At 38.2% G+C, this 15,998-nt stretch overlaps 2 pseudogenes; both read right to left on the reverse strand.

Annotated features, from left to right (window-relative positions):
• LOC141498750 (trinucleotide repeat-containing gene 18 protein-like) overlaps nt 1-15,998 on the reverse strand; it is a 98,742-nt pseudogene that overhangs the window by 24,737 nt on the left and 58,007 nt on the right.
• On the reverse strand, nt 5,979-11,933 carry LOC141497552 (ubiquitin-conjugating enzyme E2 D3 pseudogene; annotated as a pseudogene).

Below are 15,998 nucleotides of genomic sequence, written 5' to 3' on the forward strand. Positions count from 1 at the left end.
GTCCATCCACAATAGGTTATCATGAATGACATTTCCTCTCTTCTCTGTGGCCATGTCCAGCCTATACAGTTCTGTCCCCCACATGTTCTTGGGTCTGTTCAGGCAATCATTTGGCTTGCCCTGATACCCACCTAATCTTCCTCCTGCTCTCCCTTGTCTGTCTCCAGCCCACATATGTCTTTGACCCATCCCTTGCCCCGCTCCCTTCACAGATGTGATCTGCTTCCTGCCTCTCTTCCTCCCTTAAAAGCAGGTCCATTGACAATTTCACAATATGGTCTTAATAACTCTACTTTTAGGTTTGTCCAATGGCATACTGTCAGAAAGCAAAAACTGTAGTTGATAAAAAAAAAGAACAGATGGCATTACTTGGAAAGCAGTTTGGCAGAAATACAATAGGACAACATTTCACACCTCATATCCCATTAAACTATAAATGGATTCATGAATTAGAAATAATAAAATAATTAAGTGATAACTGATGATAATGGTTAATGAGAGACAAATAAGAGAAAAAACTGTAATCATAAATAATCACTCTAGCATAGACCTAAAATTTGTTAATCTATTTATCATCAGTTATTGATTAGAACATTCGTAGGTGCAATGCACCTAGGACAGGTAGCTAAATGAAGCAATCAACAAGCATTTCCTAAATTACTTCATTTAAACAGTCACTGTGTTAGGTTCTGGAGATGAAAACACTATTAGGAAATTGTTTCTAACCACTAGAAGCTTTTGCTCTAAAGAGAGAGAAAACAAATGAAAGATTATAGAGAATAAATGCAAATAAAGGCGGACAAAATACCAAGGCAACCTGTTAGTGAGGCCACTAGCTGTGAGGATCAGTAAAAGTATAAGGAACAGGGGATGCCTGAACTGCATCTAGATGGAAAAGAGTGATTATCTTAGTCCTAGGGACATAGGAACAGCTTCAGAGAAAGGAAGGCTCAGAGTTCAGGTTCTGATTTGGACCACACTAGCAGCATACCCATAGTCAAGTCACCTAACCTCTTAGTGCCCCAAGACAGCTCTGGAAGGTCACAAAAACATTCACATAGGTTGTCAATCTTACTGAGGAGGCAGAAAGATAAAAGTGCTTGACTTGGAATACTCTCATTTGCCCTTGCTCAAGGCCACAGTGCCTGAAGCTGGATTTGAATTCAGATCTTCCTTAACTACAGGCCCAATACTCTAACCACTGTACAACCTAGATAGAACAATTCAGAGATCTCAGAAGACTGTGGTCAAGATACTATTCAAGAGAATGCCATGAAGATCGGGGAAAAGTAGAAAAAGAACTCATTCTCAGGGCAATGAATTTTCCAAGCACTGAGTCCCTTATAAATTCACCACCCTCCCTCTAGTTGTCCTTCCAGAGTTAAAGTCTGTTCAAATATCTTTATGTATGTTGGATATAAGGAATTGGGAACAGGACACAAAATCCAACAGAGAATGTAAATTAACTTGCAAGTGAAAAGAAAGAAAAGCTTTACATATTCCATTGAATAACTTACACTTGACTACTGGTCAATCCCTGGCTTTTGGCCTTCTTTATTCTTTCTATATAATATCTGACCTTGCCAGTGGGAGTACAAACATTCTTCACTCTGTCCTACTGCTACCACTGGAAGTATAAGAAGAGTAAATTCCTTCTACAACACGATTAGCCCCAGTAACTAATAAAGTAACATATGTACATATATATTTCAGTTAATAAATTACCATACACATATGCGTGTGTGTATGTACAGTCTGCTTATTACTTTGGAATTTGAAAGCCTTGGTATATCATAGTGAGTGACATCACTCAGATGGTCTGTGTACTTTCAAGCTTGTTCCCTCTGAAATGGAGACAGGAAAGCCTAAGGAAATTCTTCTCAGCATTGAACTTAATTCACCCAGCCTGGCACCAAAGGGTGGAGAGAGGATAAGGGACTTGCCCAGGGTCTTGAAAGTTACATCAAAGACAGGATCTTAACTCATTTCTTTCTGAATCTCTGCCCAGGAGACAGCACTACAATTCAACTTATAAGGCAGAAAGAACTCTTTATAGGGCCCTCATAAACTATGAGGCTTTAGCTTCTACCTTCCCTGACCCTAATGCATACACACACACACAACACAGATACACTCCTGGAATATCTGCAATGTTGACTTCAAGTAGTTGTTACTTCTATTCACATGTATAAAATTCATTCATCCAATAAACACTGAGCAAATGGGATGTGTTTCACTTTATATATCTTAAGTTTCTATGGAATGACCATAAGTTTGGAATGGTTTCATGAAATACCTCATGTTCCAAGTAGGGACTAATGAATCATCAAGCTAGTGATAAAAACCTGGGATGCCTGGAAGTTCAGGCATAGCAGGGAAGTGATTAACCCCATTGAGACCCTGAAGCAATAAACCTGGATGAGACATCTCACACTCTGTGCAAGAAAATTGATATAGTGCCCCTCTACTCCAAAACCATTCTCAACTTTTAAAGTCACAACAAAGGTTGGGAAATCATAAAAAAAAAACCACTGGCCTTGGAAAGCTTCTGTGGACACAAGAAACATGAAATCACAAATTCAGAAGAAGACAACAATGTCAGAATAGCTAGTTACATGCAAAAATTGAAAGAGAAATATGATTTGGTCTCAGGCCCAAAAATACTCCTGAAAGAGAAAGAAAGGATTTCAAAAATCATAAAAGAGATACCAAAGAAATGAGAGCCATAGAAGAGATTCATGAAAACAGAGCCACCTCCTTGTTAAAGAAGGAAAAAAAAGAGGAGAAAGAAGTATAAAAATCACCTGAAGAAAACAACTCCTTAAGAAGTAGAAATAGTTAAATAAAAAAATACAAAGCTAACTGAAGAAAATAATTCCTTAAAAATTAGAATGAATAAATACAAGCTAAATTAATGACTCTGAGACTGAAAGAATAAATTAAATAAAATCAAAAGAACTAAAAAAAGAATATTTATATGAAATACTTCACTGAAAAAATACAACTGACATACAAAATATGGAACCATGAGAGATAATTTCAGAATTGCGGGGACTACTTGAAAACCTGGACACTCTCTTTCAAGGAATTATCACAGAAAGCTGCCCTGATATCTTAGAACCAAAGAGTAAAAGAGACATTAAAAGAATCCACTGAACACTCTTGAAAGATACCAAAATGAAACTCCCAGCAATATTATAGTGAATTTCAGAATTTTCAAATCAAATAGAAAATACTGTAGGCAATCAAAAATAAAAAATACAGACATCAATAAGAGAAGGAAAAGAAATGAAAGGGATTAGAATAGGCAATAATGAAAAAAGCTAGGACTCTGTGATGATGTATGTAGGAAATACTAAAGAATCAATTGTAAAACTAGTGGAAATCATTGACAACTTTAACAACTTTGATATTAACATTAACTACTTTAGTTGGCTTATAAAATAAACCCTTATGAATCTACAGACTGATTTATTTAATTTGATGGTAGCATTAAGCTTCCTTCTTTAGGAAAAACTAGCCCTGATACCTAAGTCAAACTAACAAACCTATTCTCTTAAGACTAGATCACTTAGGGCAGCTAGGTGTTGTGGTGGATAGCACTCCAGCCTTGGAGTCGGGAATACCTGAGTTCAAATCCAGTCTCAGACACTCAATATTACCTAGCTGTGTGACCTTGGGCAAGTCACTTAAGCCCATTGCCTTAAATTAAAAAAAAATTAAAAAGACTAGAAAGATAAAGTAAATAGATAGATGAATAAGACTTTTGCAATTAGTTGATAATAATTTAGAGCACAGTGTATTTATAATTATAAAATAAAACAATTACAGTATTAAAAGGATATTTTAAAGGCTGAGTTGTCCTTTCTGGCAGCTAGAGAAAGAGGATTTGACAAAAAATAAAGTTATTTAGAATTAGTGAATAAGCTCCCTTAGAGGTTAAATATAAGCTGAGTATTATAATCTTCAATAGTTGGGTTTCCCTTTTTGCAACTGAAGGATGGGACATGAAAGGTGAATTACTACTATGAAACACAGTTGTATAGTATAACTGCAGACCCATTGAAAAGAGGCTTTCTGGTTACAAAATGCTTCAATAGTGGCACAAGAATTTTGGGGGTAATCTTATTTTGATAGCTAAATGGTACCTTCAGTATAAATTTGGGTTAAGAAAGCCTGGGAGAAGCAAATCAGTCAGGTGATCTGCCTTATCTAATTGAATTACATTCAAAACACGTTTCCTAAGATTGATGATATATTTTTATTTCTCTTTCCTCTTATAAAAATAAACTCTGTAAATTACTACCTTGTCACTAATTACTGAGTCATTAGTTGACCTGACTTAAGAGAAATCTGTCAATCATTCTCTTAAATCATTATTCATTTACTTGGACCCTCTACCTGAGAATTAATTCCTTATTCATATAATTACTTATAGTACACAGAAATAATTTCTACTTTGGGAGCTCTCAAGCAAGAAACATTAAGGAGTTTTACTAGCTAGTTAGAAAGAAATTAGGGGGACTCTTGTGCCAACACTACACAAAAGAATGGAAGGTTTTTGGATACTCCCTTATCTATACAGACTTCTGGGTCAAAGTTCAAGAGCAGAGAGGAGTGCTTTTTGGCAAAAGTAAGTAGGAACCCTGAAGAGCAGTATCATTTCTGGTCACAAGGGATCAAGCTTTCCAAGTAAGAGGATCATTTATGACCCCAATGGAGCAGGAATCCTGAGGAGCAGTATCATTTACAGTCCCAAGGAGCAGAATACAGACCAGGGATGCAATGATCAAAATTCTCTCCAAATCACATCAGTTGGGAACTACCAAAAACTTCCAAACTCCCAGAACTAGCTCTGAATACAATCGGTGTCGAAAAGCATGAAGTGTCAGACAGTTCCTTTTTTTCCCTCCCTGTCCCTCCCCTGACTTTTAGACTTTAAGTGAAGTAAAAAATACAAAAGTGGCAATCATTATCTCAAACAAAGAAAAAACTGAAACAAACCTAATGCAAAGAGATAAGAAGGCAAACTATATCATCGTAAAAGATAGATGATAATGTAATATGAATACTAAACAAATATGCATCAAATGATAAAGCATCTAATTTCTTTTTTTTTAATTTTTTTTGAATTTTTATTTATCTAAGGCAATGGGGTTAAGTGACTTGCCCAAGGTCACACAGCTACACAATTATTAAGTGTCTGAGGTTAGATTTTAACTCAGGTCCTTCTGATTCCAGGACCAGAGCTCTATCCACTGTGCAACCTAGTTTACCCCATCTAATTTCTTAAAGGAAAAGATAAATGAGTTACAAAATGTTATAGCCAACAGAAGTTAAAGTGAAGATATACTATTGGGTGACCCCCAGCTTTCTCAAAATTAGATAAATCTAAGAAGTTAAGTTAGAAATGGCAGACCACTGGAGAAAATTTAATGGAAATAGAAAGGAATATAATGTTTTTCTCAGCTGAACATGTCAAAATGAACCTCAATTAGGGTATAAAAACTTCATAACCAAATCGAGAAAAACAGAAATAGTAAATGCAGAATTTACAGATCTTTCACAAATCCCTCTGCAATATGAAGTACTGAGTTGTGGAAATATAGATTACTAAAATTTGTGGGATGAATCCAAAGTAATACTTAGGGAAATTTTCTATCTTTAAATGTTTACATCAATAAAACATAGAAAGAGCAGATCAAGGATTTGAGTATAAAATTTTTAAAAATAGACAAAGAACAAATAAAATATCTCCAAATAAACATCAAAATGGAAATCTGGAAATAAAGGACAAGATTAAGAAAAAAAATTAAAATCAAATTAACAAAAGTATGTGTTGCTTTTACAAAAATATTGACAAAATATGTAAAGAGTAGGCTAATTTGATTAACAAAAAAAGAAAACCAAATTACCAGTCTCAGAAATGAGAGAGAATAAATAACCCATGACAATAAAATCAAAGCAATGAATAAAAGTTCTTTTGCTCAGGCAAATGCCAGAAAAGATGGATAAAGTCATACTTACCAAAAATAAAAGTTCCCTTGTTAACAGAAGATGACATAGAGGACTTAAATAACTCTCTTTAAAAAAATAAAATTGAGTAAGGAACAAATGAGTTTCATGACAAAAAATCCCTAGGATATGATGGATTTGAATGTGAATTCTATCAAACATTTAAAAATATTTCATCCCAGAATATTTAAACTATTTGAAAAGAACAGGTTCAGAAAGAGCCATATCATACTACTTTTATGGCACAAATATGGTTTTGCTACATAAACAAGGTGTGGGAATAGACACAAACTAATGTGTTATCAATAGAAGTATGAAGTGACAAATCAATTTTGGGAAATAATTTGGAATTATGCAAAGAAAGTAACATAATTTCTAAATTATTAAAACAAAGACTCCATTACACCTCAAGGAAGCCATCAATAGAAAAAAGGCCCATATTCTCTAACATATTTGTTACAATACTTTTTGGGACAGCTATGAATTGGAAACAAAGTAGATGCTAATGTACTGTCCAATGGTTAAGGAAGGTGTGGAAAACGAATGTCATGGAGCACTACTACCATGGAGTAAGACATGATTTATATGGGCACTAATAATGTTTGTCCTTTATTTTCAAAGAAGACTATGAAGTCAGGGAGGTGATGCCATGACAAGAACATGATTTGGATTTGAGTGAGGGGGTGCTGCACTAAATCACCAGTCTCATTTTCTCCTGCAGAACCATCTGGGTTCAGAGACCAGCTATGAATCAGAATGCCTGCAGACAGCCCTGGATGTGAGGCAGTTAGAGTTAAGTGACTTGCCCAAGATCACATAGTTAGTAAATAGTAAGTGTCTGAAACTAGATTCAAGTCCAGTGCTCCATCCACTGTGCCACCTAGCTGTTGTAGCGTGGGCACTGCCCTATCTGGGACTGACTTATAGGGTATATTGTTGGTCTGAACTTGCCATCTTCTGTCATGAACTAGAAACTGGAGGTCTTTTATTGCACCCCCCACACCCTAGTACAGGAAACCCCATGATAGAGATGGTGGCACTGAAAAACTGGTAGCCCCTGGAACTAGAGGAGCAGGACACAGGAACTCCAGCCCAAACACAAATAATGTCAGCTTGCAGGGGCTTCTACTGACTGTGCTCCCTTCTGGTAGGATCTATGACAGAATGGTGTGTCAAAACCACTCTAGCAAAATTGGATGGGGAGAAAATATTATTATAGGCACATAGTCAACATTACACATATTTTTGTTTTCTACATTGTGTGCTATCTCCAGAAATAAAGGTTTTATTGGTATGTATGCAGGAAATGGAATAATGATGGTAACTATCCTTCCATATGGGGGAAGCTAGGTGGCACAGGAGGACCTGAGTTCAAATGTGGCCTCAGATACATATTACTAACTTAGCTGTGTGACCTTGGACAAGTCACTTAACCCCATTGCCTTGAAAAAAAAACAAACAAAAAAAGAATCTCTCCATATGGTGCTATTAGTTTATGTCCATTGATATTAGACAAATGAATTACCGCAAACTTTAAATTTCTGGATATTGATACCAGATAATGGCTGGTTCCATGGCAGATAGGACAGCACTCACCTATACTTACACACTTGTAATGGTTAGAGTTCACCTGGAAAGGAAGGGAGAACATATGTACACAGGAACTGTTCATGCATTCAAAACAAATGATTCAAAGGAAAGTTGTTTTGTGAATTTTACAGGACTGATGGCTACTGTTGTAGGAATGGTTCCCTATACAGGGGTTTCATTTTTTTACTTTTGATTATCTTAAAGAGTATTGGACTCTCTCGTGTTCCTACATTGTTTAGAAGGCCTTCATCAGACAATCTTAATCTCTTGTTTTTGAAAATGTTTATAATTTTGCTTTGTGGTGGTGCTGCTAGAGCAATAGAACAGCCAATATCTTATGTAAACATTTGCTTAATGTAAACCTTCATTGGATGCAATCAGGGACTGTTTTCTCAGATTTTTAAAACTGTCTAACAACATTGAAGACTGAGAATTATGAGTATAAATATCATGGGATTCACAGAGGGCTCTTATCAAGGCTTGTTTCTTAATTCCAGTCATTTGGGGGAGGGGAGTGTGTATGGATTTAATGAAGTTAATTATTTTTTTGTTGCAAGTCTGGCATGGGACTATTTGATTTCTTTTTTTAAAGTCAGAAAGCAGAAGTGCTTTCTGTCATTTTTTGATACCATAATTTGTGGTTTTCTGATATGAAACACATCCTTGGGCCAACTCTGGATGTTTTAAGTTAAACAGTTTCATTAAGATAATTAAATTATCTAAGAACCCGTTGGGATTCTTGGGTGCACATTACAAGTTTTCTGAAATTTATTCTTGGCTTTAGCATGTTCTTATGAGCATTTTTTTGATTTATGCAACTTTAATGAATTAAAATAAATCAATTACTAGCAGTTATTAGTTGATCACATCCATTGACAACTGACATCATGTTTTCAGTGCTATATTAAGCAGTATATTGGATGATAGATTAACTAATAGCTCCAAGCATCCTAACAAAATTTATATGAAAATTACAAAAAAGTTCAATACTCTATTTTGAAATACAAGGGGTGATTAAATTTCAATTTCCATTCCCTGTAGAACAAGAACAGGCCACTGCTTTAATTGACAAGAATAAAAAACATCATGTTCTCTGTTCTGCTGATGCTATCAATTCAGAACCTATTCTCCAACTTCATCAGTTATGAGCATAAAGTATATCATGAAACCTCAAGACTCTAGCAATGGATGCTGTGTCCTCCTTTGATATGAAAATTTTGCATCCATCTCCCTCCCCTTAGATGGTATCTTCAAGCATCTGTTAGAGCAGTGAGGAATGCTTTTAGTCTCATAACTGAGTTAGAGGGAAGACACAGGCCATATAACACACATGCTCCATTTTTTTTTAATTCATAATCTTGGAAAATTGTTCTCTTGTAACTAATTTACAGTTTCTAAAAGCAGTTATTGTCCAAAACTGGAAGAACTTAAGTCTTTTTAGATGAGCATGTGCATGAATGGAAGGAGGTAAATTAAAAAAAAAGCATTTAAAAAATATGAGGTTTAATAGGGGAGCAGCCGGATAAGAAAATCAAAAAAGGTGCAGTACTTTAAAGTTTATTCCAGCTACAATGCAGGTTATTCTGACTTTAAGTACCATCACATGGCATACTTTTGAGTCCACTCTCGACATATCCTGTTGTACTTGTCTCTGTCTGTTTTATAGATGCGTGCGATCTCTGGCACTAAGGGGTCATCTGGGTTTGGATCACATAGCAATGAACAGATGGATAAAAGAACTCTAGAAATAGTTAAAGCAGGAGACCACTCCGATCTGAGAATATCGAGGCAAATGCTGCCATTACTGTTAATGTTGGGATGGTAAATTCTTGTTGTAAATGCCACCTTGGGTGGTTTGAATGGGTAGTCTGTAGGGAAATGAATTGTCAAAAAGAATACCCCTCCTTGATATGGGCTGTCATTAGGTCCCATAATGGTGGCTTGCCAGTGAAACATGTCATCCCCAACTGGACCTGCAGAACACTGTGCTGGAGGGTCACGGGCCAACCCGCTAAGTTCCTTATTGATACGTTTCAGCGCCATGGTGCGTGCTTCTTTCCGCGCGACTCGGCACTCTCTCAGTGGGCAGAAGGGTCCGGCCAAACACTCGGATTATCCCAGGCAGTGGGGAGGGTTTGGGGGGCCGGGATCTCTCTTCTCACATCGGCTCCGATGGACACAGACCTTAACAGGACCCGAGGTTGGGTAGAAAAGGGCGGGGCCAGAGGCCAGTCAAGAGCTGAGGAGGGAAGAGAACAAGCTGAGAGAAACATCAAGAAAGAAGGAAAGACCATGGGGAGCGATGGGGGAGGGGAGGTAGTGAGGTAGTGAGGGCAGCAGTGGTGGGGTCTCCCAACCCCTTCTGGTTACTCGAGCATTTTTTAGTAATTATGGCAAGAAAAAAAAATCCAGCCTTAGATGGAACATAGTGAAAAAGTAGACTGGATTTTAAAATGAAATGGATTCATTTTGTTTTCTGATTCAGATTCAATAATTTGTGATTATTGTAGCAAGATAGCATTTTGAATGTTTTTTCTTGCTGAATGGGATAAACCTCCTGGCAAGTGTTATAATAAAATTCTCTTTAAAATATGGAATATTTTACATCAATTTTTATAAAATATAAACTATTCCTAAAACTATACCTAGAAGGTATATAAGAAAACCTATGGCTCTCACAAAAACACTGGATCTATAAGGCTATTATTTGTAGAAGCGGGTTGCTTGATGATTTCTGTTACACAAAATATCTACAGGAAGACTGTCAGCATCCTCATCATTGTCAATGTATGGATCGAAAGGTATTCACCATATTTACATAATGGTGGTACTGAATATAATAACCAAGCCAGTTAAAAATGCCAGGATTCATTCTTTGTAATCACTTATTTTAGTGGGAAACCTTGGTCATTATAGGCTAAAATCCATAAACAGTTTCAGTTTTCTTGAATCAATCCTCATTCAGAGATTAAATCTAAGAAAGAAAAAAAATCATCTTTTTTACCTAGCTAGTCAAAAAGTAATCAATATGGGAGGGGAAGACCCTCAGGGTTTCTAGCCAAAAGAGAAAAAGATGCTCTTTATTTTCTGTCTTAGCCAATTTAGATTTAAAGGGAGAATCAAGAGTAAACATAAGGGACAGGGAAGAAATTTCATCTATGGATAGTGGAAGAACAAATATATAAGTGAGATTTACAGAAAATAAATTGGATAGGGAAGAGGTTATGACAGAAAAAATATACATGAGAAACAAAAATAAAATAGATAATTCTAATTCTGTAAAGTTGAAATATTTTTTCATAAAGCAATCAAATGCAATTAAAATAAGAAAGGTAAAACAGTTAAGTGAGGGAAAACATCTCTGCACTAAATGTTTCTAAGGGCTATTGCATAAGGGAGATATAGAAGGAATTGCTTCCATTTTCCAAGATTGAGTCATTCTGCAATGGGTCAAAGGAACAGGAAGCTTTCAAAGGAAGAAATGCAAGCTATCAATAGCTCTATAACAAAATGATCCAAATCCCTCAAAATGAAAGAAGCTCCCATGAAATCGACACAGATCTTTCAGTTTGTAAATCAGAGTGATCCTCAGGTTATACCCACAATAAGGTCCATGGAAACGCCCCTTTAAACAAAAGAGATACTATGGAGAATGGGTGGGGAAAAGTTCCCAAGCTGTCTTCTCTTTCCCCAGCCCAAACACCAAGTCAAAGATGTGATGATGGAAATACATATTTGAGGAGAGAGGTAAGGAGTGTCCCCAAAAGGTGGTCCCTGCGCGTCTCTACACCCCACCCCACCCCAACTTCTCATACCCCAAGTCCCAGACCCCCAGACAACGACCTGGACAGGCAGGAAATCTCGGACATCAGCAACCCAGCAGGATCAGCCACACCCAGATTCACCCCAACACACACACACACAAACACACACACCACACACACACACACAGACACACGCACACACGGATGATCGGACCTATATTCACAACACATACACAAACAAAAAATATTAATACTTTCCACACACCCTTACACACATCCTCCTGTGCACAAAGAAAAAACAATTAGGGAGGCGGGGTCGTCTCCATGAAAAGCTTGGGGGTGGGGGAAGGGAAGAAAGGGAAGATAAGAAAGAGAGGGGCTAAGGCAGGACCAAAGAAGGGGATACTTACCTCTCTCACCGTCCCTTTGGCACTTGCAGGATCGTTCAGTCAGGAAAACGGGAGGGGAATGGGGGCAAAAAAGGGGAAGTGTGGAGGGGGAGGTCAAGGAAAGTGGAGAGGGCGCCCCAGACCTCCAGCTGCTCCCCACACCCGCACATCCTCTGGCAAGAGACAAAGAAGACTTACACTCAATAAAGGGTGGGAGGGGGCGGTTCTGTGACGTCACTACAGGGCGGGGCTTGTCTCCTTCCAGAGCAGAGTGGAGAGAAGAAAGAAGGGGGTTCTGTGACATCAGGCTGAGAACAACCAGGACCCCTCCACCAGTCATTTCTTTCAGCCCCATCACCAAACCTGGCGAAGGGAAGAGGCCCTTGTCTGCCCAGGGGCCCAGGGTCCTGAGGGCAGCCTGCTGCCGCTGGGGGTGGGGGGGCAGCATTTAAGCTCCATTTGGGGTGGTTGAGGGTGGACCTCTATGTGGAAACTGTGAGAGGGAGGCCCAGAGTGGGAAGGAGAAACTTTGAGAAAAGGTGTCTCGGGCTCCCCAAGAGGAAGAGCACAAAGCTCCAGCATCATCTGAGAACCATCAGCCTAAGGGCTTGGACAGGACTTGGACAGAGCACAGCCCCCAGAGCAGAGGAGAAAGGGGTTGATCGGGGAAGGGCGGCGACTCAGCCTCCTTTTTCTAGGAAAGAGACATAGATGGAGGAGGGTCAGGGAGAGGCAGAGGGGAATCCAGGAATTAAGCACCTGTTGTACCCCCCTTTGTTTATGCGTTCGACTCTGGACTAAATCCTATAGAATCTAAACCTTCCCGGTGACTGGACAGGAGAGAGTTACATCCTTCTTTCTGACTCAGTCTCTTGTATCAAATGACTTCATAGTTTTCATTCTAAAGCTATTTCAGATTTGGGGTTTTATTCTTTCCAAAATCAGCCACCCTGCCACCAGTGAACTGGCACTGTGGAAACACAACTGGAATTGCAGTCACAAGATTTAGATTGAAGTTCTGCTTTACTCATTGTGTGACCATGGGGGAACCACTTAAATTCTCTAAAACATAATTTTCATATCTTTAAATTAAGCGTGATAATAATAGCTATGCTAAGTAAATTATATAGTGGTTGTAAGGTTCAAATGAGTTGTTTGCAAAGTACTTTTCAAACCTCGACATACTACAGATATGTTTATTATCATTATCATTATTACTGATCATGCTCTTTGATACTTCCTTCTCACTAGGTTTGTAGGACACTTCTCTTCCCTGGTCTGTAGGTTGGCTAATCATGTTCAGTGATTCTTTGCTGGGTATTCGATCAAGTGACAGCCTGCTAACTGGCTGTATCCCCCAGGGCTCTGTCCTGGGTTCTTTTCTCTCCTCCCTTTATACCATTTCACCTGGTGATTTTATCAGCTCCCATGGTTTCAGTGATCATCATTATGCTCCTGATTTGTAGATGTACTTATCCTGCCCTAATTTCTCTGTTGAGCTGCAGTCTTGAAACTCCAAATCCTGATGGGTCATCTTGAAACAGATATCATATAGACATATTAAAATTAATATATCCCTAACTGAAATCATTGTCTTGCCACCTAAGTGCTTCCTTCTCCCCAACTTCCTTTTTTCTATTGAGGGTACCATAATTTTCCCAGTCACTCAGACTCACAACTTGGGTAACAGTTTTGATTTCTTACTCTCTCATTCTACCTTCCACCTCCCCCCAACTCAGTTACCAAGGTCTGTTGATTCTACCTTTGTAACATCTTTTGTATACACTCCCCTCTATCCCCTGACACAGCCATCACCCTTGTGTAGGCCCTTAAGGCCTCAAGCCTAGAGTATTGTAATATCCTACTTTAAATCTTTCCTGGCTCCAATCCATCCAAGTGAAGGTTTGACCCTTTCACTCTCCTCTCATTCAATAAAATCTGCTACCTCCCTATGATCTCTAGGGTAAAATAGAAAAATCTTTCATTGACCATTAAAACCTTTCAGAATGTGCTTCTCTCCCACCTTTCTCATATTTTTATACTATGTGCACTACAATTCGTTGACCCCTTTATTAAGTCACTCCATCTTTCCTCTCTGTTCCTTTTCCTGGACTGTCCCTCTCATTTTCACCTCCTGGCTTCCTTCCAGTATCAGCTAATAGTTCACTCTCTACACAGGAAGCCTTTCCTAATCTTCCCTCAATGCTTGTGCCTTCTCTCTGTGGATTATCTCCAATGTATTCTCTGTATATCTTGTTTATGTATGTAGTTGGTTACATGTTGTTTTTCCCATTAGAATGTGAGTTCCTTGAAAGCAAGGGCTATATTTTTCTTTCTTTTTATTCTTAGCACAGAGCTTGTCAGGTAGTAGGTGCTTGTTCACAAAATGATTATCCTCTCTCCTCCCCTCCCCTCTCCTCTCTTCTCCTCCCCTTTCCTCTCCTCTCCTCTCCTCTCTGTGTCTTTCTCTCCATCTCTCTCCCAAATCCCTACCTCTCTCAAACTCTTCCTCATACTCTCTGTTTCTGTCTCTCTCTCTGCTTATGCCTCTGTCTCTCTCTGTCTTTCTGTATCTCTGTCATTGTCTCTCTCTCTCCCTCTTCCTTTCTCTTTCTTTCTCCCTCTCTTATTATCTCTTTCCTCATTTTTCTGTCTTTTTCTCTTTTTCACTGTATCTCTCTCTTTCTCCATTTCTTTGTTTCTGTCTCCCTTTTCTCCTCTCCTCTCCTCTCTCTCTCTCTCTCTCTCTCTCTCTCTCTCTCTCTCTCTCTCTCTCTGTCTCTCTCCCTCCTCTGTTTCTCTTTCTTTTTGTGTCTCTTTCTCTTTTCTGTCTCTCTCTCTCCCCTCTACACCCCTCTGTGTTTGTCTCTCTATCTGTCTCTTCTGTTCATCTGTCTTTTTGTCTTTCAGAGCTAGGTAAAAGTGGAATTTTTATGCTACAAGACCCTTTTCAGTGATTTCAGATGAATAAATGGAGGTTAGCAACCAGTGAGATGCTTTGACATCTGCCTTTGTCCGTCCAAGGACTGTACTTGTTTCAATCCTATATTGAATATCCAACAGTGACCCTGACAGTTAAAATTTCAGAGGGAAGACAATGATGCTTTTATGACTAAGAATTTGAAAGGAATAAGCAACCTTTGAAGTGTCAGTTGTCAATGGAACCAGGCTACCATCACTGCCATCTTCAATTTGCTTTCAAAATGGATCTAATTATAATAGGAAGTGAAAGCTGAGGACAGAACTTTTAACATTTTCCCAGACCCATAGACTTTCTAGTGAATGAAAAGTTTTTACAGGTGGGAAGATGATTCCATCTCTAGGCCCATGAAAAGGTGCATTTAGCTTTCTTTTGCTGAAGGATTGTTGTAGAGGACCTGAAGATTGTGGAATTGGGGAGAGAATGGAACCAGATACTTTGCTAGGGGAGCAAGCATGATCCTCAAGAAGTGGTCTGGAAATCCCCCTTAGGGCATAAGACTGACTCTCTCATGTAAGCTTGATTACCATTTTATTACTGTTTATCTTTTTTAGGTAGAGTGCCAGGCTTGGAGTTGTAATGATCTGGGTTTAGAGTCTTCTTCAGACAGTGACCATGGGAGAGTTACTTAGACTTCAATTTCCTCCTATATATATTAAAAAAACTAATAATAAAAGTCTCAACCTCACAAGGTTGTAACAAAAATCAAATGATATATTATTTTATTTAAAACACTTTGCAAATCTTATAACACTAAATATCTATACACAATTGTTATTGGCACCTAAAAGATTTAACTGTACCTATTGTTTTCAGATAATATTCTATTCATATTAGATCTCTTTGAAGTAAAAATATATAGATATGCAAGGGAAAACATTTACACAAAATTATCAGATCAAAAGAATTACTCAAGAAGAGTTTTTAAAAAAATTCTTTTCAATTCAAATGAAGGTATTTTATGATGACTGCTCTCTGTGTTTTTTTATCACTTCTACTTTTTATTAATGTTCAATATGATAACCATTTATTAAGCCCTTTCTATATCCTGAAACCATGCCCAAGGTCTGGGAATACAAAAAAAAATCCCCTCAAATAGTCCTTGCTTATAAATTTAGATAAGATGTTGATAGCACCTTGAGGTGGGGGGTGGAGTTGGAAATGCCTCTTGGATGTGGTGGGGACAGAAAAGGCCTTCTGGGCTCCCTTCCATCTCTACCGTTGCCTACGCCGATGCAGGATCATACATCTTCTGACAGT

Source organism: Macrotis lagotis, chromosome X (assembly GCF_037893015.1).
Source record: "Macrotis lagotis isolate mMagLag1 chromosome X, bilby.v1.9.chrom.fasta, whole genome shotgun sequence".
Taxonomy (NCBI): Eukaryota; Metazoa; Chordata; class Mammalia; order Peramelemorphia; family Peramelidae; genus Macrotis; species Macrotis lagotis.